General features: G+C 41.4%; 1 long non-coding RNA gene across 1 annotated transcript in view; it reads right to left on the reverse strand.

Moving 5' to 3' along the window:
- The window catches only part of LOC123455315, a 213,767-nt gene extending 200,230 nt beyond the window's left edge, over positions 1 to 13,537 (reverse strand). Inside the window, exon 1 of the long non-coding RNA XR_006633828.1 lies at positions 13,473 to 13,537. This is a non-coding gene — a long non-coding RNA (uncharacterized LOC123455315). The remainder of the gene's footprint in view (positions 1 to 13,472) is intronic.
- Between the last annotated feature and the right edge of the window lie 8,404 nt (positions 13,538 to 21,941).

Raw genomic sequence — 21,941 nt, forward strand, 5'->3', positions numbered from 1 at the left:
TGGCTTTATAAGCTTCTGTCATGGGTCGTGCTCTTCTCGGATACCAGATGTCTGAGCAACCGAGGCCTTCCCATGCAGTATGGATCTCGAGTGGACCTCATGACCAGCAGTCACTGGCCAGTCACTCTTACAAGGAACTGTGACATTTACTGAGGACTCAAAAACTCCAGGTCACTCAAATTCCAAAGATCCAATAAAGAAAGAGAAAATGTCAACATTTGGGCTGGAGTTATGGTTGCTTAATTTTGGAAGGGAGGGGGGAGACGGGGGGGGGAGAAAAGCTTCGTGGAGAACCCCAATAGGATCAGGAAAAGGATCTATGAGTTGAATAGATGTTTCACTTTTCTCCTTTTATTTTGACCCTCTTTGAGACCATATTTAAGCATGCTTCTCAAGATAGGTGTTGGGTGCAGTCAGTAAATTTCTTCTTTGCTTCTCTACTTACAAGCGAGAAACACTTATCACCTATGTCATATTGAGTCTCACAATTCCCACAACTGTCACTGGTTTTCTTTATTGAAAATAACCAATAGCTTTGACAGATAGGAAGGGGAGGATTTGGTGGCAGGGATACATCTTGACAGCCTGTCTCAGGGTGAGTGTCCCTGCTACCATCTGTTGGTTGAATGTTTTTCTAACCAGAATCAAAGGTAAAGTTTTTTTTTTTTTTAATCTTTTATTTGAGACAGACAGACAGACAGACACACACACACACACACACACACACACACACACACAGTATGGTTTCAACAGGGTCTCCTGACACTATAAACCAGCACCAGATGCATGTGCTTCTTTTTGTGTCTGTCTCTACCTGGGTAATGGGGAATAAAACCCAGGCCGTCAGGCTTTGCAAGCAAGTACCTTTAACCACTGAGTCATCTCCCCAGCCCCAAAGGGAACGCTCTACTGCTTTTTATTATCAAAGCTTCCCAAACACAAGGAGCCAAGGATGCCTCAGATGTACCTAGAGCTTTTCTGAATCGCCTTGGAATTTCATATTTTAACTCTTTATTCTAACTAGGTATATTTGCAATGAGTTACAAAATTTGGATAGATTCATTTGGATCTGGCTGTTTGTCTCCTTGGTAATAAGAAAGTTCTTGGGTAGAAACTTCCATTGGCCGTGCTTCTTTCTTGATTCTTGTGCTAATTGCACATACTCCTAGAAGCTCGCTGTTAGAGATGATGAAATGTGAAAATGAGCATGGAGGGACAAGGGATATTTTCATTTAAATTCATTACGTATATGTAAGATTTCAGTCTTGGTGACTGCCTGAATTGTCCTAAACTTTTCTTTACTAGAGCCTACTGGTACAAAGACCTTAGGTTTTTATCTAGAAAGATAAGTCACATGGGTAACTGGTCCACAGTGTGACTGGTACAAAGACCTTAGGTTTTTATCTAGAAAGTTAAGTCACATGGGTAACTGGGCCACAGTGTGACTGGTACAAAGACCTTAGGTTTTTATCTAGAAAGTTAAGTCACATGGGTAACTGGGCCACAGTGTGACTGGTACAAAGACCTTAGGTTTTTATCTAGAAAGATGAGTCACATGGGTAACTGGGCCACAGTGTGACTGGTACAAAGACCTTAGGTCTTTATCTAGAAAGATGAGTCACATGGGTAACTGGGCCACAGTGTGACTGGTACAAAGACCTTAGGTCTTTATCTAGAAAGATGAGTCACATGGGTAACTGGGCCACAGTGTGACTGGTACAAAGACCTTAGGTTTTTATCTAGAAAGTTAAGTTACATGGGTAACTGGGCCACAGTGTGACTGGTACAAAGACCTTAGGTCTTTATCTAGAAAGATGAGTCACATGGGTAACTGGGCCACAGTGTGACTGGTACAAAGACCTTAGGTTTTTATCTAGAAAGATAAGTCACATGGGTAACTGGGCCACAGTGTGACTGGTACAAAGACCTTAGGTCTTTATCTAGAAAGTTAAGTCACATGGATAACTGGGCCCCAGTGTGACTGGTACAAAGACCTTAGGTTTTTATCTAGAAAGTTAAGTCACATGGGTAACTGGGCCACAGTGTGACTGGTACAAAGACCTTAGGTCTTTATCTAGAAAGTTAAGTCACATGGGTAACTGGGCCACAGTGTGACTACCCCTCTATCTGCACTAGAATGTGAGCTGCTGTGCTAATGAATTAGAAAGATCATTTTGTTCACAGGTAATTAAAATGCATAGCTAATGAGCCTCTGAAACTCATGGCTATCATTTACATTACTTACTCAACTCAGACTCTTGCCACTGCAGGGGAGTGACTCGGAATCGCCACCTACAGTCAGGTGGGGCTTCCAAGGCCCGTTGCCATTGACCAGACTGGATCACTGTGGATCCTACATGAGGCAGAGCTCCTCAAGCCGGCGCTGGAACGCCCGCTGCTCCACATCGTCACCTTGGGTGCAAGTCAGAGCAGTGTCAAAGGTGCGGAAAGAAAACACAGTGGCCTCCAAGGTGATGGCCATTTCCAGTCCTTGTGAGGGATTTACTGACCAGCTAGGTTGGTATACAGCCTCGGTTTCTTGGCTTAAAATCTCGTGATAACTTGCCTGACACCTCAGAGTTTCTTAAAAGATTCTCAAACCCTTGCCATCCCTTCCTATCCTGGACCTCATGAATAAAACATCTATCGAGTCAGCACCTTTGGCAGAGAGAAAAGCTGAGTTCCATCTATCAATGTCAAGAGTGGAATTAGGCCGTGATTGCAGACATTTTCATAACTGCTTTCTTCAGGAAAGGGTGGTAAATAGGCAAATGCTGCCGAGCCCTGGTTTCTTGGTAAGCATTCATTTCCGGACCTAGCACATATCACACGTAGTTAACCTAGTAACACACCACCACGTGCAGTGGTGAGGCATCATGGAGGACGCTCACAGCCTGTCCTAGTTTGCCAGGGTTACTATGACAAAGAGTTGCAAAAGTGGGCAGCTGGAGGCTGGAGAGATAGCTGAGTGGTTAGAGCACTTGCCTGCAAGTCCTAAGGACTCAATCGGGTTCAATTCCCCAGGATCCACGTAAGCCAGATGCACAAGGTGGTGCATGCACCTGGAGTTCATTTATAGTGGCTGGAGGCCCTGGCACACCCATTCTCTCTCTTTCTGTCTCTTTTTTTCCCACACACCCTCAACATACAAACAAACAAATAAATAAAAATTTAAAATATGGGCATCTGAAGCAACAAAACTATGGTCTCATAATTCCGGAAGCTATAAACCCACGTTATCAACTCTGCACTGTGGAAAGTACTTGATAAAGGCGTGGCAGGGTGGGTCACATGACGGGCAGGTGGACCCTCTTGTCTCATTTTTGGTCATTTACCAGTCATCTTTGGAATCCCTTGGTTTGCAGAAAGATCACTTTCCTTATCTTCACATGGTAACTCTTGGTGTGCACGGCTGTACTTGATCTCAGCTACAAGGCTGAGAAGTGCTCCTACGTACATACCTATATTAAACTTCATCCTCTTAGCAGGATGCCAGTCATACTAGATTGGGGGACACCCTACTCCAGTATGACCTCACTTCAACTAATTATGTCTACAATCGCCCAATTTTCAAATCAGGTCAACAGGAGAGTAAGAATTCATTATTTGGAGGACAAAATTCATCCAATAATATAAGTTTTTCCCAAAACGCGTTCCTTTTCCTATTGGCTACATAAAGATCAAACAAGCCTACTTATAAAATACAAATAGGGATTTGTGATTCTTTTCAAAAAATAACTTTATTTATTTGCAAGGGGGAGAGGGAGGGAGGGAGACCGAGAGAGAGAGAGGAGAGAGAGAGAGAGAGAGAGAGAATCAGTGCCCAGGGCCTCTAGCTGCTGCACATAAACTGCATATGCCTGCACCACTTTGTGCATCTGGATTTACGTGGGTACTGGGGAATCAAATCCATGGTCGTTAAGCTTTGCAGGCAAATGCCTTACCTGCTGAGCCATCTCTCCAGGCTGGGACTAGTGTTTCTTAAATGTGCCAAGCAGTTACGAGCTTTGTCTTTTATCTCGTTCACTTGCCATAAGAGTTGAATTAATATGCAGTTTGGTGACATGGTCAGTAACACACACAATTTTGTTAGAAAGTATAAAGTTGCATTTTGTTTTACTGAGACAAGATGTCATGGCCTCAAACTCACCATGGGGCTAAGGATAACCTTGAACTTCTGACCTCCCCTGGGGTTATAGGCATGTGCCACCTCACTTGTTTTATGAGGCTCTTGGGATTGAACCCAAGGCTTTGTGCATGCTGGGTGAGCACTCTGTCCTGTGGACTACACTCTGATTCCATGTTGAGAATAAAGAAAATAAAAATAAGTGAATAGTATCACAGATTTGAATTTTTTGAATATTCAGAAAATGTAATATTCTCAATTTTCTATAAAAAATAACTTAAAATCAAAATGTTCCCAGGATGAGGGCTGGAATGGTGAGAGGGAAAATACCACCTTTATTTTAAAGGAAGTCATAGTTTCGGAATATTACAGTATTAACGAAATTATTGACAATCCCAGACTGTTTTATTTACTACTGGACAAACATGAATCAAGGTTTTAGAGCTTTTGAACCAATTTTCCTTTGACTACTCAAGTACACATACAAGGAAAATGTGTCCCCAGTGAACACAGGGAAGCCATCTTAACCCTTAACACTGAGTCTGACTCCTGGTGAGGACAATTTCATTATATTTCTTTGAAGAAACATTTCCTAGTCCATTCATAATAAAGCTTTACTTCTGTGGCATTAATTCACCATACATGTGGATTTCTCACATATCTACCAAATAAATGTATGGGAAAAATACTGGCTTCATACAGACAAACCAAATAGCCATGGCGGTCTTTTTGTTTCAGTTTATGCGTAATCAGGATCAACCTCCACACTCTTTGGTTCACCCAACAGTGAGAGCCTCTGATGTGTACACATGCACAAATCCAGAGAGACTGGGGGGGCGGGGGAGGAGAAGGGGAAGGGGAGAAGAGAGAGAGCCACAGGCTTTGTCCTAGAAAATAACTAAATACAAACAAATAGTTCTAACTAGTGTTTTGTTTCCCATAATTTTTCTTCATTCCAACAATGCTACTAGGGAAAGAAAAGCCCATTCATAGCACACTCCTTTTCTGTATCACCTATGTGGATTGTATTAATGAAGCATCATGACACATAATCTGTATGGTCACTAACTGAGCTCTGAAGACCTCTCAGGTGACTTCCCGTGCAAACATCACCAGACCCTTTTCAGGTGGACCCTCATGTCAGCCCTGAGCACTGCCGGTGTGAGCGCTATGAAAATGGTTTTATGTGGCTGGTTTGGTGCTATCTTTAAATAAGAAAAGAACCATCTCCCTAAATGACATTTGTTTTCAGTATCACAAGATGCCATTTCAGAGAGCTATTTAATTAACTCCTGCTGAAATCCATATTTGACATAGGCAATAAAATACATGTAAATGCAAAGTACGTATTTGTCTTTTATGGCGCATAGAAGGCACCACGAGAACCCACCCACCACTTACACAGAGGGTCTTTACTCTTGCCTTTCCATGTTTTTTTAGTTACACTCAAATTTTGTACCTAGAAAGCAAAAGAAAAAGAGAGAGAAGAAAGAAAACATCTTCAGACATTGCTTGGGGTCATTTTTTTTTTCCTGATCACTGGGAGCTTTTCTCCAAAGGCCTCCAGTTTGCACTGCCTTTGACATTGTGATGTGATTCCCATTGTGTTCTGTCTTAATGCACTGTTAATGTTACTACCATGCAGTCTCCTTAGGAAGGACACAGTGGTCATGTCCCTGGTTCATGCTGCTCTCTCAATGAAAACATACATTTATACATCCATCCAAATAGACAGATGTGCGTGTGCATAGGCACGCGTGCATGCACACATACACACACACACACACACACACACACACACACGATTGATTGAGTCTATTGTTCCAAGGATTACTATTGTTTTGCATAAAAAGGGCATAACAGGGATTCTGCTAAGCCTTGTTCTCAAAGTGCATGTGGCTGTTCCATCTCTAGGGGCTTGATCTGTTTCCAGAGACCGCAGACTCTTAAACACAGCCAGTGTAGGTGTGAGCCTGCTGCACGGACCAGAAGGCAAAGAGCTCTGCATGGTAATTATTGGATAAGACTGCATGAGAGCGTGTGAATCCCTCCCAGGTTCAATAATACCAGTACTCTGAATCTAAGAAAGATACCCAGCAATGATGGGGCTCACTGCTGTGTTCATAGAACAGGAAGTGCCATGACGCCTTGGTAAACAGGGCTTCAGTAACACCTGGACTGGGAAGGATTGTTACAGACAAGCACATAACCAACATGGGCACAAAGAAGCCCCCACAGCTTACCATTAACCACTACCAGATCATGCATATCATGAAATGTAAGTACTTGAAAAGGGAAGTGTGCTCTTTTTGGCTTCTCCCAGATCCATGCAGGAACCAGGGGCATTAAGCAAATTGCCACTGTTGAGAAAATGTTATAATATGTATTGGAAGAATGCCCAGATGCAAAGAAAGTACAGCATTCTGGTAAGGGTTGCTCACGGTGACTAGGGTAGAGTGCATATCTCAAAACCTCCGCCACTCCCCATCTCAGAGTTCTGGGGGCAAGGGAGAGGGCTATAGAAAGTTTTCTTCTTTTTCATAGGTGGCTTTGCTCATAGTATTTTAGCTTTCAGACCTGGGTCCTCATGCATTAAGTGTCAGATCCAAAGCCAGCTCCTCACAAGGCCTATGTTACCAGGACATCAAAGCAGTTTGACTCTGTTGTCATCTGCTCTGGAAACCCTGGCCCATCCATAACGGATGTGCTTCCTCTGTGATAACCAGTTTCCATGCTGCACTGAAGGCCCCTGATGGCAGGAACCACATCTTCATTTTCCCCACGGTATGTGCCCGAGATAGATGGCCAAATGAATACATTCTAGAATAGCAGTGCCCAACAGAACTTTCTGGAATGATAGACACATTCTCTATGTTATATTATCTGGTATGGAAGCCACATGTAAATACTAATCACTAAATGTGAATAGAGAACTAAGTCTTCAATCAAACTGGTCACCGAGCTTAAATTAATGCTGCCACATGTAGGCATTGGCTGCCATATCAGAGAGTAGTGTGAACAAAATCCCTTCAATCCTCAGAGAGACAAAACTACTCAGTACACCAAGAGGAAGTTATCCTGACTATGAGGCTGGCATTTGCATGAGCTTCTAGAGTATGCCTATGTAGGCTGGTAGTTATTACGATTATTCTTTTTTTATAAAATTTGTTTATTTTTATTTATTTGAGAGCAACAGACAGAGAAAGAGGCAGATAGAGAGAGAGACAGAGAATGTGTGTGCCAGGGCCTCCAGCCACTGCAAATGAACTCCAGACACGTGTGCCCCTTTGTGCATCTGGCTAACATGGGTCCTGAGGAATCGAGCCTCAAACCGGGGTCCTTAGGCTTCACAGGCAAGTGCCTAACCACTAAGCCATCTCTCAATCTGATGATGATTCTTAATAACACTTATCCTGAACACAGGAGATGGCATATGTTATAAAAGTAGATAATTTGAACCACATTTATAATAAAGTAAATTAATATTTTCTTCTTCATATTGGTGGTGATTGCTTCATGTACACAAAACTCACAACATACTTATAAAGAACAGAACAGGCATTAGCTTGAGCTATTTCCAAGCTGTCTAACCAAATACCAGGATGTCAGAACAGGTGTCTTTTTATTGATGCAGCGGGCTATGGTCTGTGAGGACACAGGTTGTGTATACTAGCCTTACGGTATTATTCATTTCCAGGGGCTTGGTTCAGTAAAACCATGAAGAAAACACTCAATAAATATTTCTTAATGTGTTGCTCAACCTCAGAGACATTCTGCTTAGTTTTCACGTTTGTCTTTTATTTTCCCCATCGTTGTACTGACTTTGTCAACAGAGGAAATCAAGATGAATAGAGAGGTTGTAGAATAAAAGGACTTCTCACATACTCAATTTTCCAAGGTAGAGTGGCCCAAGCCTACACAGAAAAGCAGCGGGTCCAAGAAGGCTCATATGTAATCATATTCAAGCTCTGCACTAGGTAGCGGCACAGGAAGCCGCACTAACCAAGGTACTTCAATACCAACACCAATAGGGACAGCCAACTGGTTGACCTCCAGGCTCATTCTCAACACAATACTCTCAAAAATCACAGGCTCCACCCTCTTCTCTCATTTCTTTTTAAAAATATTTTAATTTTCTTATTTATTTGACAGAGAAAGAGGGAGACAGAGAGAGAGAGAGAATGGGCATGCCATGGCTTCTAGCCACTGCAAATGAACTTCAGATGCATGCGCCCCCTTGTGTATCTGGCTAACGTGGGTCTTGGGGAATCAAACCTGGGTCCTTTGGCTTTGCAGGGAAATGCCTTAACCACTAAGCCATCCCTCCAGGCCATTCTCTCATTTCTTTAGCAGAGAATGGCACTGCTTGCTTTTCTTCCTTTAGGTACCTACCTTATAAATGGATACAGATAGAGTGACCGCCTAGCAATTTCAGAAAATCAACAAGTACCATTTTCCTTCTCCTTTCTTCCCACCTCTCTGTCTCCCACTCTCCTTTCCTTTGTACCCTAATTTGTTTTCTAGAGGACCACAGTCAGAATTTCCTCATGTTGGTCTCATTGCAGCAATGTTGACAGCAGATGCAGCTGGAACACCCCAGGCCAGAAATCCTTTGAAACAAACAAAAACAAAAACAAAAGAAAAAGAAAACTCTGCCTCTCTCCATTTCCCCATGGATGCCTGCTATCCGCCTCTCAACTGGAAATCTGTCCCCAGGCATCTTTAGACATCATGAGGTTGGTTTTCATAAGCTAATAGAAGGCAAAAACGATCATGATTCTCTAGCTACAAGGCATATTTCCCTGTGCCTAATTTGTTAGGAATGACATTTCTGCTAATGTCTTTATACTAAAACTGCATGTGCATATTTTAATGCTGCCACAATGTCCCATCATGTTACTTAATATGAGAGAGCCATCAGGGTACATCACCAATAACTTTACTTGACAAAGTTGAGAGGAAATAGAGGAGAGGAGAGAGATCTTAAAAGAGAAACTAGCAATATTTTTCTCTAATTTTGTAATTTATCATTCATCCCAGTATGAACCACATGAAGCATCATTTTTCTTCAAACGGGTTATTGTTAAGCCTTTACTTCTACTGGGTTAGATGCTATTTTATACCAACTATTTTACAACCAACTCAGGAGCCTGCTGTGCCTGAGAACATGTCTGGGCAAACAGGCACACTGATGCGTTCATTCTGCTGTGTGGCATCCTGCCCCAAAGCCTACCCGAGGTCTCATCCAATCTCTTTGTTAGCCACGTCAGACCACGTGTGACACCACATCCTGGACCACACACATTTCAGATCTGACAAGAGGGCACTGAGAACCACACACACACACTTTTTGTCAATATTACTGTTAATTACAAATGGAAGAAAGCAAGCCAGCCTGTCACCTTGTGGCCATACATGAGGAATTAATTTTACAAAACACAGAAGTCATCAGAAACACCATCTTTATACTTTGACTTTAGAGGAAATAATTAATTAAAGAACCATTGGGAATTCAGTGTTTAGTACTTTCTCTTTAATATGGAAAAGGCCTCACCCAGACCACGAGCATCACCTTCCTAACACTTCCTTATAATCTCTTTCTCTGTTTTCCTCGTTGTTTCTTTCAGTTACTTTATTTTAATTTACTTATTTGACAGAGAAAGAGGGGGAGAGCTAGAGAGAGTGGGTGTGTCAGGGCCTCCAGCCACTGCAAACAAAGTCCAGATGCATGCGCCACCTTGTGCTTCTGGCTAACGTGGGTGCTGGGGAATCGAACCTGGGTCCTTTGCCTTGGCAGACAAGCGCCTTAACTGCTCAGCCGTCCCATCAGCCCTACTTTGTTTTTAGTCAGCATGCAAAGTAATGAGTTTTGTTGTGATATTTTCATTCATATATATCACTATTCGTTGCTCTTATTCACCCCCACTGTCTTCTCAGCCTCCTCTATCTTTTTCTAGTTCTTTTCCTTCCCCCAAATAGTCCCCACTTCTGCTTTCACATTTCATATATTCTCTTATTTACACATTCTTTGGACGCTCACTGGTTAAGAGAGAGAGAGAGAGAGAGAGAGAGAGAGAGAGAGCGAGCGCAATTTTTTTGCCTAGCTGAATGCAGTTTCTCTCTTCACAATTCTCTGACCCAGCAAAAATTACTGTCAACTACCTTCCCAGTTGAGGGGTATTGATTCTCCTGTTGCCATGGTAACACAAAAGTTGTCAGGTCTGTGTGACTCTTACACTCAGAGCCTAATCTGCTCCTCCTGGCTTTTGGATTTTGACACATTCTAAGTCGTAATTAGTTTGTTTGATGGGTCTCGCACATTTTATTTTTAGATCAGGAAGCTATTGCAAACATAGTCGTCCACAGAACAGATCACAGAGGTAAGAATCGGTTGTGCTGTCCGGAGTCCGCAGAGGGCAAGAGGAAAGGGAGGCTCATTGGCTAGGCTTCCTGCTCCTCAGATATTGGGGAAAAGCAAAACTGTTTCTGCCACCTGTCACGTAGTATTCTGTGAAAACAGTGGCACTGTTTGTTTTGACGTTTTAAGACACATTCTGCCACTGTGATCAGATCACAACGATATTATCTAGTCACTAACTGTTTGGATCAGTGCTGTTTAATATTGTTTTTCTCAGAGAATGTCCACCCTGACGGATGTGTCAGCGTGCATGAGGTCTGCTGGGCAATGCATTAAGAGACAGATATTTCACAAGGGTAAAGTGCTTAGAAAGGGGATCGCTGTACAACTGAGGACTTGGTTAAGTTTAGAAACATCAATAATAAAGCAAGGGGAAAATAAACTTCAGAAAAGATTACCATCCAGAACAAAGTATGACTGTGAAACATCACTTCTCAAAAAGGGATACAAAGAATCCAAGGAGGGGCAGGAAGAGTGCAAAGTGTTTCAAACCAGGAGGTGGAAAAACTATTGTCATGATGAAACCCAGAAATGACAGCCTTTCTCACTTTGTGGTGCTTTATAGAGATGATTGGAAAGTTACCTAAGAGGACTGCCACCAAAGGCAGCAGTGGAGAGAGAGGAGAATGACTATGATCAAAGTAGGTCATATACATGTATGAAGTTGTCATAATAAAATCTGTTAATTTCAACTAATTTGTGCTAAAAATTAAAACAAACTAAATTAAAAGGAAAAAATGCAATCATATTCACATATAGAGGAGTAGTTAATGCCCTTAAAGTTGTTTTTTTTTTAACTTTTGGAGCTGGGAAGATAGCTCAGTGGTTGGAGACACTTAATTCCAAAGCCTGTTGGCACAAGTGTCTGGTATATGTGTACAGAGGCAAGACAGCCTGGTGTGCATGTGCGCACACACACATAATTAAAATAGATTAATATAAATTTTAACTTATTAGTTTCATTATCAGTACATTTTTAATAGTCTATGTGACAAAAGTTGATGTTTGTATCATGAAAACTCTTGAGCAATAAAGTAGTGCACCTATAAAAATATTCATTTATATGTTTGTGTGTCAAGGTCCACAGCAGGGTCTCCTGCTTCTGCATAAAGAACAGTAGATGTCTGTACCATGTTTTTGAATACAGTTTTATGTGGGTGGCTGGGGAACTGAACCTGAGATGGCCAGCTTTGCAAGCAAGCACCTCTAACCACTGAACCACCTCTCCAGTCCGTGGACCTCTGCTTTTCTGGTGCACGATGTTTGATTGAGAGAACACTAGGCAAACTATGGTGCCACACTTACGTACTTAGCAGCTTAGTTTTTTCCAAAATTACAGCAAGTAGAATGTCATTCAGGGAGAATAATTTGCAATATTGGTTGCCAATAATTAGATGTAAGTTTTAAAACAAAATTTAGACTTTTTTAAAGAAAAACATCTCTGTGAGCTTAAATGCTTCCCAACATAAAGATTCATATAATTAATATGATTTTGGATATTATATATTTAAATGTGTTAACATTTGAAAGAGTTACATCAAGATTTCCCATATAATTCCCATGTAATAAACTACTGCAAGGTGAAAAGATACATTAAAGTACAAAAAGAGACCAAAAGATCTTAACAGGCTATAAAGCATTAAATTGGTATAATTTCAAACTTTGGGCAGATTACCATATGCAAAATACTTTGACTTTCAATAGACTACCACATATCAAGGTTTGGTGTGGAGTTCTCAGAGTCTCCCAGTTGAGAAAAAGAGGGAGGACATTAAATACCCATCTGTTCTGCACCATACATTATGCTGAGCCAAGATTCCCCCATACACTTCAACTGAAACAAACATGAAACAATCCATTGAATGCAAAAGAAAATGGGAGAACAATTCAACAGTCTCTGTTATGCCAAACATTAAAAACATTGCCAATACAGTAAAACAGTGTATAGACCATGGAGGCATCATTCATAAAAATAGATTAGTTACAACATAATGAGTTATTTTGCAAATATATTTAAATTGTCTTATAGTTTTCACCATATGGTTAATATATAAACAAAAGCCCTAAAACCAAAAAGTTTATGGACTATTGCTCTATATTATGGGGCCAAAGATAGAACAGCCTAAGGCACTGGAGCTACAAATTAAGAACCTAAGTTCCACCAGGTGGTAAGGTCTTGAAAATCCATTTACCTTTTTGGAGATAATAACAAAATTGCTCATGAATGGTTCTCAAACTCTTTTTCCAACGTACAGATAAGACGATTTCAAAACAAGGTCAAGACAGCTCAGGCTTAGCCCTCTAGGACACAGCTCTCTTTCCTTGAATAAAACATATTCCTTCCTCCTTCTCTCTTTTTAATAATGAACATTGCCTTCCACACTGAGACCCACACCAATAAGCTCAGCAATGACCACAGAATCTGGAATACCAATCACAACTATGAAGACTGAAAGCCCAAAGAGGTGACACATTCTAACTCTGAACAGAGGCTATCTCCAAGGTCAATACTAAGCAACCATAAGGCCCTACTGATGACATATCATGCAATTTGAATGAAAAATCTCAAATTCCAACATGACAAAAGCATATCTAACTATAGACCAATGATCCTGAACTTCTGCCAATGTCATGATCCCAGAATGGTAGATGAAGACTTAGAACACATTTTAACTAACGACACATCCTGCAACACTTAGAAGTCGACAATCCAAATTTCCAAAAGCACACAACATTGTCTCATAACCAGAACGTTTACCACCCAGAGAATCAGATAAGAACTGGGCATCCCATGGGTGCTTCTCAGCATAAATAGAACAGTAATGGCTCTTCAGCAACTATGTTTACCTCTGACATCACCCAATGGTGGAAGGACTAGTACTTGATTTCTCCATCAGTAAATGCAAAGGAATGTCACTCATCACTTACCTTACAGCAAAGCCATCCCAGCCCTGTGACATCTGCATCTGCTATCGTGTCTTCCTACCACAAATCTGTGGAATAAAATAAGACAATTATTAAAATGCAGCCGGGAATGCTCTATTCTTCCTCATGAAAGCTAAAAATACCTTCAGGAAAATGAGACATGAAAGGTCAATGTAGTGGTTTGAATCAAGTGCCCCTCTCCCCCACCCCTGCACACTCATGTGTTCTAAGTGCTTGGACCCCAGTTGGTGGCAGTTTGGGAGGTGGAGGCTTGCCAGAGGAGGTGTGTTGTTGAGGACTGAATTAAGGGTGTCATGACCAGCTCCCCTTTGCCAGAGACCCCCTCACTCTCCTGCTGCTATTTTCTACCTGCTGTGACAGAGGGGATGCCCCCTATCATCACAAAGCTTCTCCTCAAGACTGGAAGCCAAGATAAACCCTCTCCTCCCCACAGCTGCTTCTGGTCGGGTGCTTTGTCCAAGCATTGAGAATGTAACTGCAACCATGAGACTACAATAATGCCACCTGGACCTTACTCTTCTAGGTAGAAAATCAGCTTTTCCTTGCCATGTTTATTATCATCTCTTTTTGTTTTGAAACAGTATTTGTGACTTTATGATGACTTTGCCGGGAGTACTTATTTTTGTAGGCTACAAATCAATTTTTGATGTACAAAATTAAGGCTTTCATATTTCTAAGTCCACTTTGGTTAAAAATAACATCAATGACAAAGAAGATACATAAAGAACTGTATTTTACCTCCTTAACCACAAAAGAAATTAAATGTGTAATTTCACTTTCTCCTCTACTTTAAAAGCTTAGCAAGGTAACCGGACAGGAATAAGAAGAAACACCCTAGAAGTAGGATTGTAGTTCGATGATAGAGAGCTTGTCTGTTACATCATGGTCCTGGGTTCAATGCCCGATGCTACAAAAAGAGTAACAATTAGGAAGCACTATAAATCACACCATATGTGAAGGGTAGCGGTGACAAGCTGGACTTAGTTTTCCTGGGTGCTGGCTAAGCCTTGCATTTCAGTGGAGGAATCATTCCATTGCCAGCAAGAGCACCATATGCATTAGCTGTCATATTTGCATTGGTTTATAGCAAGACAAAAATGCTTTTAACCGCCTCAGCTCTTAAAGCAAAACATATACCTTTAACCTCCTGTTTATGCAGAGACAGATCACATGTACCACTCATAACTTTGTATTTGATTTTGTTGATGTAAAATTTATGATTTAATCTAATACCCATGTTTTAGATTAAATACTGTCACAACACTGTCTAACATATGTCTTATTATCAATTAACTGGCCTATGTTTTATTTGGACAATCAAAGCTATACAACCAAAAAATATTGTCACTTGCTAGTCTCTTCTCATTAAAGGATTAAAATTTTCTGAAGCTTTAATGTTAACTGACTCTGAAGAATTTTAAAACATTGTTTTCCTTATCTAGCTACTAGAGAATGGACCCCCTCAAAGACTTCACTAAAAACAAAAGAGAAAAACAAATGCTTCAATTATATCTTTTTAATATTCCCCCTTAATTTTATTCCTCATCGTATTGTTTTAATCTTGTCAAATTATTATTCACAGACAACAAAATCCCTCTTGGACACTTCACTTTTTGGCTTTCTCACTTCAGGGTTTAAAATATGCAAGGACTTTATTATCAGGGAAGAAAACACAATTATGCTTATAGATGAGGGACAGTTGTTCTGTGCTTGCCACAGGGAGGTTTCATAACACCCTGAATTTTCTCTGAACACGTTAAAAAATAAAGATAGAAGAATCTCTCTTTCAGGACAGAGGGCACCTGAAAGAGAAGATGGGCTGCTGCTCTCATGTTCCCTGGTTTGTAACAAAGATTAAATAGGAACATATAGGGCCCTTCTTTGGTTGGGAGGCACTTGTCCTTATACCGACATCCTCTTCTCTTTTATTGTAGTGAAATACATTGTGGTTTTAACACAAGCTATGGAAGGATATGAAGATATTCACACTGCATAGTCACCAGCACTACGTACTTTCAGAGTTTTTGTCACTTCCAAACAACCTCTACATCCACCATGCCTACAGTATTGCAGCTACATGCTGGAGGCTGAATGTGGTAGTTTGAATGTATGCTCCCCACTGACACAGGTGTCAGAATTCAACTTGTAACTTTGATGTCCAGCTGCCTGGCCCGAGGAGGTGTGACTGGGGGGTATCTGAATTCCAGCTGAAAGGCATACAGAGAGGTCTGAGCTCTGGCGAGATCCCTGCTGGCTGCTTTTGGTGTTTGCCGGCTGCTGGTAGGTTCCCTCCCTCTCTCTCTCTCTCTCTCTCTCTCTGCCTGGATTTATGAATGGGAGGCCAGGCTCTTCTACCATTGATGGAACCCCCCCTCACCCCGGGATCTGTAAGCTTGACATAAATCCCTTCCTTCCATAATGTGTGCCAGGTTTGGATGTTCATCTCAGCAATATCGAACTGTCTACTACACTAGGTCTGGAATTCTTTTCAGTCTCCTAGAAAGCATAACTTCTGGAAAACTGATGGTCTCTGTTTAAATTACACTCTTGACCCCACCCTGAGCCTATCACTCCATCTCTCTAGGTTTCATTGTCCTGAAAATGGTTCTAAGAATTAAACCAGAACACTAAACCTATTCAGCTCAGCTGCATGATAGACATCAATGGCTCAGTATATGTTGTGTGTGTGTGTGTGTATATATATGTGTAGAGAGAGACACATTCAATGTATCATGTAACATTGTAGCTCACGAATAGCTGTGAGCTCTTTTCAATGTTTTAACAATCCCATGAGGTACCAACAGTAACTACTTTTATCTTATAGATGAGGAAACCCAAGTAATGTGAGGTTCAGTGACCTGCATGGGCTCACACAGTTCATACATGCAAAAGTTGGGATTTACATCTTCCATAGAAGACATGCTCATGACTACTAAGCGGTGCTGGCTTGATATTATTACTATAGTTATCATACAACAAACTATATAGGAATCCTCTCTCCCAATTACATTGTTTTACCCCCCAAAGCCACATTGTAATATGGATAAAATGGAGCTATCTCTATGCCTGCTTTCCTCAAACAGCATCTGAAAAGTATATGGCTGTGTACTCTTTTTCTTTTTCATTAAATGTGTTATTTTACACAGCAGTTATTAGACGTGATGTGCAATTTTATCTACCATTTTGTACAATCCTGCAATGACACAGTTACGCAAAACAACTGCATTATGAGTCAGCTTGTGTACACTCCGTCTGTTGATGGAGGGATGCTACATGCTGCATGCTGGGAGTTTGTGTGACAATCAACTGAAACCATATCAAAACTGTGCATCAAATTTGAGATATAATGTTAAGGCAACTTCAACCCCAGTAGAGGGCTGGGGCTCTGCTAGGTATAAAGTCATTTTTAATATCTTGTTCTATAGCCCTGGTGACAGGGTGAGGAGAAGGGAAATTATGGGAAAACCAGTACTTTGCCTATAAATGTTAAAACTATAAGACATACTTAGTCATGACATGTCTACTGAATGTCCAGGGCAAATGGTGCCTCTGTGTGTGTGTGTGTGTGTGTGTGTGTGTGTGTGTGTGTGTGTGTGTTTAAGCACAAGTTATGAGAAAATAAGCTAAGTTTCCTTTAAGCCACAACTGATTCTCATGCCTTCAAAAGAATAAGAGGTTCATATTATTTAGTATATGTTAAATTTCTTGTTTCCATTTTTGCCTTAATTGTAAACTCAATATGCATTTATTCTAAAGGGTTCAAGCAAGACAGAAGTGTACAAAGAAAGAACAAAATTCATTTCTTTCCCTTGCCACCTTCCAACCTCAGCCCCCAGGAAATTGCTGCCAACATTTTAGAATAAAATCTTCGGGGGCTGGAGAAACAGCTTGGCAGTTAAGGTGCCTGTAATGCCTAATGACCCAGGTTGGATTCCCCAGCACCCATGTAAAGTCAGATGCACAAAGTGGCTCATGCAACTAAATTTTATTTGTAGTGGCAGGAGGCTTTAACAACCCATTCATTCTCATTCTCCCCCCATCCCTCTCTCTGCAAATAAAAAGTACCTGTCACTCTAGCTGTGGCTATTTTCATGTGACTCATTGGGTGACCATGCTTTTCCCCCTTCAATTTTTAAAGTGTACTTTTTCATTTATTTGCAAGCAGCATATGTACATATACATTTGCGTGTGTTTGTGAGAGAGAGGTGGGAGAATGGGTGCACTAGGGCTTCTGCCACTGCAAACAACTCCGCATATGCACCACTTTGTGCATTTAGCTTTACATGGGTACTGGGGGATTGAACCCAGGCTTTCAGACTTTGCCAGCAAGTGTTCTTAGCCACTGAGCCACCTCTCCAGCCCCAAAGTGCCTTCTTAACAGAATGATGTCAATAGTATACAGTCTTAAACTCATGTCACATGGTACCAGAAACTGGACAAATTTAATATATGTACAGTTGAACATTCAGGCTTATCTGACATTCATAAGTGCTTACATATGTCACATATATGACGCATAAGACATTACATTCATATACCTGTTACCCTCTCTTGTTCCTAATATCCTTCCTCTCTCTCAGTATCTCCCCTCTGCACATCTTTACACCTCAAGCCTGTTCATACTTCAAATAATTGAACTTTATCATCACCCTTCCAAAGACTCTCCATTCCTTTTATTACTAGATCCAAGTCCTTAGGTCCAGAAATGAGACCAGACTCATACAAACAAAGCTTCTGTTAGGAAAGTCTTCTAGCACACTTCAGCACTGACCAAGAGCTAATCATGTTAGTTAGTTTCCTCAACAAAGGAAAGGTGATAGATAATATAGGAATAGTTCCCATGAAAAATTACCTTGGGGCTGGAGAGCTGACTTAGAGGTGAAGGTGCTTGCCTGCAAAGCTTAAGTACCTGTGTCCAACTCTCCAGATCACACAGAAGCCAGATGAGCAAGGTGATGCATGCATAAGGTCATACACACACAAGATGGTGCACACATCGGGTGTTAGACTGTATTGGCTGGAGGCCCTGGGTGCTAATTCTCCTCCTTTCTCTTTTTTGCTCTCTCTCACACACACACACACTCACAAAATAATGTAATAAACGTCACCTCTTGTCCCTCATGCAAATAAAAAGGTTTAGACTTGCAGAGGGCTTCATCACTTACTGGCTGGGATCCAGTCTTCCATAGATAGAAGGAATGCATAGGCATTGAGGGTCTGTTTTTGGTCAATTCCCAAGCTCAGTTGCAGACAGCACAGTGATCAGCTTTGACTACTAGGTAAAGTGGGTTTTCAGAAAGCTGACTCAGAAGTGTTTGTACTTCTGTTTGCATCCACTATATTTTTAGCTCTGGGGCTGTGAGTACGTTCTGGGATCCCCAGTTCTGTCTCTATCTGGCTTTGCTCTGGAAGCACCAAATAGTTATGACACCCTGCAAGGAGCCCATTTTCAGCATGCTTGCTTTATCTTCCTCTTGGGTGGCTCCCAAGTGACTTACTCTGATCCAAACAGATTCCTTTAGCACTGGAACCTTCCAGGTATGTCAATCATCCTTCTTAGTACAAGTCTAACTTTGTCCCTAACTAGACTGCACACTTCTGAATAAGCATCTTGGGTCCCTTTTCTGGCTGGCCAGTGTGGCACATACAATATGCCTTAAAGCAATGCTTGCTCTCATTGGCATTGTGTTAGTTATTCTTGCAGTGCTGGAAACAATGCAAAAAAAAAAAAATACTTGTTTTAGCTCCTTGGTTCAGAGGGTTCCATCCATGTTCACTTGATTCCATGCACTAAGGAAAAACATCATGGTGGTAGGAACTTTTGGCAGAGATCTTCAGCATGGTGGACAGGAAAGCAAAGAGAAAGACAGGAACAGAGTATGGATTAGATAACCCCAAGGACCTACTGCCTCCACTTCTACCTCCAGAAGTTTCCAGGACCTCCTGAATTAATGTCACCAGCTAAGGAGCAAGAATCCAGCATAAGAGCAGGTGGGGGAAATTTCATGTGGGAACCATAAGAGCTATGTATTGTTACCAGATACTGCCTGACAAGACTTCATGGTTTAGCCCTTAAGTAAGAGATCAGAGATGAGGGGTCTGGAGAGATGGCTCTGTGATTAAAGGCACTTGCTACCAAAGTCTGGTGGTCCAGGCTCTATTCCCCAGTACCCATGTAAGCCAGATGCACAAAAACCACATGTATCTGGAGTTTGTTTGCAGTGACTAGAGGCCCTAGTGTGCCCACTGCCCCCCAACACACACACACTCTCCTTCTGCTTGCAAATAAATAAAAAATAAAAATAAAAATTAAGTTGAGCTTGATGTGGTGGTACTTGCAAATAAACAAATATTTAAAAAAAAAAGAAATAAGAGATGATTTCCTCAAAGCCAGCAAATTCTGGATTCTAAGAAAATCAGTATAGTACCAAAGATTGTTAACACAGCGCTTCCCAACAGACTCCAGAGGGTCATTAGACTGCATGAACGATTAGCAAATTTGAGCGAGTGCTCCCACATGCACAGGGTAGTGAGGGGAGCTGTTTCCTGGGCAGGGACTGTGCCTCCACGGTGGTCACATAGCAGACACACAGGAAGGGGCAGTGGCATCATGTGGCACTGTGAGGCTTGGATCCCACAGAGAGTACTGCCTCTTGGCATAGAAGGAAGCGTGTATAGAAGTGAGTGTCCCACCCCTTTGTCTCAGCTATCTGCTCAAATGCTTGGCATTAGCAAACTCCTTGGTATCTTTCATTGAGTGTAAGCCGTCCTTAATTGCAAGAGATTGCAGAGGGAGGGTTGTCGTGAGCAAAGTACCTCAAGCCAGATAGGGTTTACATCAAAAGCTGTACTTTAATACCATCTCAAACCACAGAACGCCATTCCATATTCAGTTAAACACACATGCACAGTCCTTTCTATTCCTCTTTCTATTGGCATGTGCTTACGCATAACTGATATGAATGATCCTTACAATAAAACACTGCTCTGAAAAAGCCATTTACAACCCTTCAGCTCCTTGGAGGATATTAGTAAAAATGATTCTAGACTGCAGTACCCAAGGCGCAAAGAAGCCCAGTGATTGAGCTCATTATTTCTGAAATTTGTCGTACCTTCCAGTGGGGGGAGAAAAACCCACCATTTGCACTGACGTAAATTTAGAAGTGGTTTCCCACCGAGTACAGGGCTGAATAACAGACAAGGCTTTCTATAGTTGCACATCCATTGCGGGCTGGGGCTAAAGCCCAAGCTATTTAGACAGATCTTAATTCCAAATGATGGAAGTAATTACTCCTTTAAAAGCTCAGTAACCAAGTTAGAATTTCCTGGGAACCACAAGTGGGTTTTAGTTTCAAGCCTGCCATTAATCGGTAGGTGATCTTGGATAATCAGTTGATTAGATATTCATTATTTGCCAAAACTAAGTGGGTTACATCTTTCCAGTCTCACTCTTCCTGACATAGCATTTACAAACTCAAGAACCACCACCAAGGCAGTGAAAAGATTTAGAGATTTTTATCTGGAAGAAAAAAGCTAAGGAAGAGATTTCTCTCTTTAACAAATACTCATATTAGATTGTATTTTTTGGCGAGGTGGATCTCATTATTTTATTAGCTAGGCATAGATATGTTATCTTACACAAGTTGCAGACAACATTTGAATGAAAGCATGACGTGTGTGCTACATAATCACCACAGTAAGATGGAGTCGACACCTGAAGTTGACCCCTGGTGGCTCATTCTGTATGGCCAACTTTCTACAGACTGTTCACTCAGAGCCAGCAATCTCTACAGAAGTTCCTCTGCATTTAACAACTCTCAGTGTTAATGGACCTGTAATATAACACTCGGATTATGTGTTGGGAAATTTGGGGTTCCCAATAAATCATATCTTATTGCTTAATCATTTTAATGTGTGTCACTCATGAAATAGTCAAAGGTGAGCTGGGGCGTGGCGGTGCACACCTTTAATCCCAGCACTTGGGAGGCAGAGGTAGGAGTATTGCCATGAGTTTGAGGCTACCCTGAGACTACATAGTGAATTCCAGGTCAACCTGGGCTAGAATGAGACCCTACCTTGGAAAACCAAAAAGAGGGGAAAAAAAAAGGAATAGTCAAATGTAATTCATCTCTAGTGAGAATATTTCCAAGGAAAACAAATTTTTCTCATTTGAGAAAAATTTACATATCAGCCAGGGAATTCCCAGTCCACCTTAACCTGGGACAGTCACAATCAATCTGGAGACTGGCTTCTTCTCAGTCAGCTGGGATCCACCAACATCAGTGAACAAGGGGAAAATAGGAACTTTTGTACCCTTCAACTCACTTCCATGCAGCTGTCAAGTACCAGGTCAATGAAAGACCAACTCAAAAAAAAAAAAAAAAAATGACAACCCTCCTGAGAAATGAAACCCTAGGTTGTCCCTAGGCAGACATACATGCATATGTGCAC

The sequence above is a fragment of the Jaculus jaculus genome, chromosome 16, assembly GCF_020740685.1.
Source record: "Jaculus jaculus isolate mJacJac1 chromosome 16, mJacJac1.mat.Y.cur, whole genome shotgun sequence".
NCBI lineage: Eukaryota > Metazoa > Chordata > Mammalia > Rodentia > Dipodidae > Jaculus > Jaculus jaculus.